Source organism: Triticum urartu, chromosome 5 (genome assembly GCF_003073215.2).
Source record: "Triticum urartu cultivar G1812 chromosome 5, Tu2.1, whole genome shotgun sequence".
Taxonomy (NCBI): Eukaryota; Viridiplantae; Streptophyta; class Magnoliopsida; order Poales; family Poaceae; genus Triticum; species Triticum urartu.
This window is the reverse complement of record NC_053026.1, coordinates 613699968-613705593: the sequence shown is the minus strand read 5'-3', so window position 1 is coordinate 613705593 and position 5626 is coordinate 613699968.

The following is a 5626-nucleotide window of genomic DNA, read 5'->3' as shown; positions in this document are numbered from 1 at the left end:
AGTGTTCTTGGTGAGAACATAGTTGATGCTTATGCGTCAATTGATAATGGAAAAGATATGTGGGACGCACTCGAGGCCAAGTTTGGGGTCTCGGATGCAGGCACTGAGCTGTACATCATGGAGCAATTCTATGATTACAGGATGTCTGAAGACCGCTCCGTGGTTGAGCAAGCTCATGAGATACAGTCATTTGCTAGAGAACTTGAGCACTTCAGTTGTATGCTACCGGACAAGTTTGTTGCCGGAGGTATCATCACTAAGCTTCCTCCTTCGTGGAGGAACTTCGCTACCTTGCTGAAGCATAAGAGGCAGGAGTTTTCCGTCCTGGATCTCATTGGCACTCTTGATGTGGAAGAAAAGGCGAGAGCAAAGGACACATGTGCTCGAGGTATTGAGGGAGGATCTAGTGCCAATCTGGTACAGAAGAAGAACTTCTAGCCCCACAAGTTCAAGAACAAGGGCAAGTTTGACGGTAAAGAAAAGTTTGATGGGAAGAACAAGGCTGTGCAACACACGAACTTCAAGAAGAAGAATGACAAGAAGAAAGGTGCTTGTCATGTGTGTGGGGATCCTGATCATTGGGCTCCTAGTTGCCCTAATCGCTATGACAAGCGTCATCCTGGCAAAGGCGACAAGACCGCTAATGTTGTCATTGGAGACACTGACATGCAGGATGCTGGGTATGGTATATTTCCCACTATTCTTTCAGTATGTCATTCTCCTGATTGGTTGATTGACACGGGTGCTAATGTGCATGTATGCGGTGATATTTCCATGTTTTCGTCTTATCAGACCACAAGGACTTCAACCGTGCTGATGGGCAACAGTTCAAGTGCTTCTGTTCGTGGTGTTGGCACGGTCGATCTGAAGTTTACTTCGGGGAAGATCGTGCGGCTGAAGAACGTGCATTATGTCCCCTCCGTCAATAAAAATCTTGTTAGCGGATCTCTTCTGTGTAGAGATGGCTACAAGCTTGTCTTTGAGTCGAATAAATTTGTAATATCCAAGTATGGAACCTTTGTTGGTAAAGGCTATGAGTCAGGAGGTCTGTTTCATTTATCCTTATCAGACGTTTGCAATAAAGTTGTTAATCATATTTGCAAAAATAGTGAATCATATGTGTGGCATTCACGTCTTTGTTATGTTAACTTTGGTTGCATGTCGCGACTAGCGAAGTTGAACTTAATCCCTAGTTTCACCACTGTCAAGGGATCTAAGTGTCAAGTGCGTGTGCAAGCTAAGCAACCTCGTAAGTCTCACACGACTGCGGAAATGAGAAATCTTGCACCACTAGAGCTCATACATTCAGATCTATGTGAAATGAATGGTGTGTTGACAAAAAGTGGAAAGAAATATTTCATGACGTTAATTGATGACTCCACTAGATACTGCCGTGTGTATCTTCTGAAATCTAAGGATGAGGCTTTGAACTTTTTCAAGATCTATAAAGCTGAAGTGGAAAACCAACTTGATCGAAAAATCAAGAGGCTTAGGTCCGACCGTGGTGGAGAGTATTTTTCCAATGAATTTGATGCTTTTTGTGCGGAACATGGTATAATCCATGAGAGGATGCCTCCCTACTTACCTCAGTCAAATGGGGTGGCCGAAAGAAAGAACCGTACTCTAACTGATTTGGTTAACGCCATGTTAGACACATCGGGTCTCTCCAAGGCATGGTGGGGGAAGGCGATATTGACAACATGTCATGTCCTAAACCGAGTCCCCACAAAGAACAAAGAGATAACTACATTTGAGGAATGGGAGAAGAAAAGGTTAAAACTCTCTTATCTGCGAGCATGGGGTTGTTTGGCGAAAGTCAATGTTCCAATTCCAAAGAAGCGGAAGCTTGGACCAAAGACTGTGGATTGTGTTTTTCTGGGATATGCTTTTCATAGCATTGGCTATAGATTCTTGGTTGTAAAATCTGAGGTACCTGACATGCATGTCGGTACGATCATGGAGTCGAATGATGTGACTTTCTTTGAAGATATCTTTCCCATGAAGGATATGGCTACCTCATCTAATCAGGAGATGCCTAGTTCATCGAACCAGGAACCAGTTACAATTACCGAACCTGTCATTTTGATGGAACACTTTGAAAGTCCCATGGAGGAGAACAAGGAAGTTCCTACTAGGAGCAAGAGACAGAGGACTGCAAAGTCCTTTGGTAATGATTTTCTTATGTATCTCATAGATAACACTCCCAGTTCTATTTCAGAGGCCTATGCATCTGAAGATGCTGACTAGAGGAAGGAAGCGGTTCGTAGCGAGATGGATTCCATCTTGGCGAATGAAACTTGGGAGATAATTGATCGTCCTTATGGGTGCAAACCTATAGGATGTAAATGGGTATTCAAGAAGAAGCTTAGGCCCGATGGTACTATTGAAAAGTACAAGGCTCGGCTCGTGGCTAAGAGTTATACCCAAAAGGAAGGTGAAGACTTCTTTGATACTTACTCACCTGTGGCTCGACTGACCACTATTCGAGTTCTACTTTCACTAGCTGTCTCGCATGGTCTTCTCGTTCATCAAATGGATGTTAAGACTGCTTTCCTAAATGGAGAGTTGGACGAGGAAATTTATATGGAACAACTAGATGGGTTTGTACTAGATGGTCAGGAAGGAAAAGTGTGCAAGTTGCTAAAGTCTTTGTATGGACTCAAGCAAGCACCCAAACAGTGGCATGAGAAGTTTGAAAGAATTTTAACAGCTGCAGGCTTTGTTGTAAACGAAGCTGACAAATGTGTGTACTATCGCCATGGTGGGGGTGAGGGAGTTATCCTTTGCTTGTATGTTGATGACATACTGATTTTCGAAACAAATCTGAATGTTATTAAGGAGGTTAAGAATTTCCTATCTCGCTGTTTTGAGATGAAGGATTTAGGAGTGGCTGATGTCATTCTGAACATTAAGTTGTTGAGAGACGATGATGGTGGGATTACATTGCTTCAATCTCACTATGTGGAAAAGATCTTGAGTCGCTTTGGCTATAGTGACTGCAAGCCCTCTCCAACACCATATGATGCGAGTGTGTTACTTCGAAAGAATCGAAGAATTGCTAGAGATCAATTGAAATATTCTCAGATTATTGGCTCACTTATGTACTTAGCAAGTGCTACAAGACCTGACATCACTTTTGCTGTTAGCAAACTGAGTCGGTTTGTCTCAAAACCAGGAGATGTGCATGGGAAAGCTCTAGAGAGAGTTTTGCGTTATTTGAAAGGCACTGCGAATTATGGAATTCACTACACCGGGCACCCAAAGGTGCTTGAAGGGTATAGTGACTCAAACTGGATCTCATATGCTGATGAGATAAAGGCCACGAGCGGTTATGTATTCACTCATGGAGGTGGCACTGTTTCTTGGAAGTCTTGCAAGCAGACCATCTTAACGAGGTCAACAATGGAAGCAGAACTCATAGCACTAGATATAGCTATGGTCGAAGCAGATTGGCTTCGCCGGCTCTTGAATGACTTGCCGGTTGTTGAGAAACCTGTATCGGGTATCCTTATGAACTGCGACAATCAAACTGTGATCACGAAAGTGAGCAGCTCAAGGGATAACATGAAGTCATCGAGACACGTTCAGAGAAGGTTAAAGTCTGTTAGGAAAATGAAAAACTCTGGAGTTATTGCATTGGATTATATTCAAACGTCTAAAAATCTGGCAGATCCTTTTACTAAGGGTCTATCACGTAATGTGATAGATAATGCATCGAGGGAGATGGGTATGAGACCCACAATATGAGTTGTTCACAGTGCTAACCTATTCTTTGTGATCGGAGATCCCGTGAATTAGATGTGGAAGACAAGCTGTTGGTCAACTGAGAGGAGAGTATCCTTACTATTCACAATACCACTCCATGAAGATGCAATACTCTCCTAATCTGCATGGCAGGTTGATGTATATCTTAATGTGTTCTAAGTGGCTTATTTAAGCAGAGATGTTATCCTGCAGAACATCTTTTGAAGAACACACCTATATGAGTCTGATTGTCAAACGTCGCAATCTATGAGAGTAGGGTTCTCTCTAGTAAACTCATGAAAGGTCATGGAGTATGACACATAAGCTCCACCCGCGGGGAAGACTCACGGTAGCCACGTATCGGTCAAGGCTTTATGTGAAGCTAGATTCGCAGAAAACTTGCAGTTCAAGGCCCAGTCCACTATTCAAGTTGGTAACTAGTGTAGCATAGAGTTCTAGGTGGAAGTTCAACTTAACAGTCTCTACTGCAGTACCGGTATATAAAACAGTGTTTTGGAACTAAAGGCAAATTTCTGTGTGCCTCTGGGATCTGGTGGGGGACTGCTGGAATTTAGTCTATTTTGGGTAGCCCAATAACTATTTCAGAAATTCCTAATAAATCCTAGAGGCCCACTTAGCCCATTTGTGCAAGGCAAGGGATACTACTAAAGTTTAGTCCCACATTGCTAGTTTAGTGGGAGTTGGACCTCCTTATAAGGGAGGTTCTTTCCCCACTTGTACGAGCATGAGAACAAGAGGGATATCCATGCGCGCTCCTCCTCCTCCGCCCGCCTCGCCACGCCACGCCTCGTCACGACGCGACGCGACGCGACGCGAAACGGGTTGCGGGTTGCGGGAATGAGCCGAGCCAATATCTAAATTTTTGCCATGCACTACGGGTATACGAAAGGTCACACGGAAGCTTAAAAGATTTTTGCGAAAGTGGAGTTCGAATGCGAACGGTGCAGCCTTCGGCTGCTGGCTGTTCGCTTCGCCTCCGTCTCTTCATTTCGCCTCCCGTCGCTGCCCTCTCGCCTCCTTCTCTTGCGCCTATAAAAGGGAGGCCGCTCCTCCCAGAGAGACGCACCAGAACTACTCCTTCCCTCGCCATCGGTTCCATCTCCGAGCTGCTGCTGTCTTCCTCATCCGGCTTGCGGCGTGCACCGCACGTCGGGACAGTAGGCCTTCGAGACCACACCTTTTGAGTCCTGTACGGGAGAAGGGTGATAAGGTTTTTGGGGAGCGCTCTGCGCGACTACTGGCTTCTTCATCACGGACTCCGACGACTACTTCCCCGACGACGACTTCTTCCCCGACGTCGACTACCTCAGCAATGACATGGCTGGAGAGGATGTCGACCCCAAGTCCAGTGCTTCTGCTGCTGCTGTCCCGTATGTGTTCTTCTTCTCTCTGTCAGATGTCCTGCCACAGTTTCTCGTACTAGTACTTGCCCTACATGTGTTAGGTTCTACTCCATATATGCAACATGATCTAGTGTCTGTCCTAGATGTGTTCAATTCAAGTTCATATATGCAAATGCTATTTACTTTTTCTCCGTCAGGTTGCATGACTTGCTTTATCGCGGCTATATTAGTCATGCTTTATCTAATATTTCTGTTAATAAAATCATTTGGTAAATTGCTCATATTTCTAACACCACTTTGCTTGCGCGGCCCGTCCCACGGCCTGCGACACGCGAGCCGCTTGAGGCCCAACGGCCCGCTAGGCGTGTGCCGCTCTGCAGCCTGGACAACATGGCCCATGGCCCGCTGTGTCGAGCGCCACTTGAGCGTGGCCGTCGGATTCCATGTGATGGTCCAGCGCGCTCTCGCTGGGTCAAAACCAGCCCCGACCCAAAACTCTAGCCCTACTCTCTTTTATC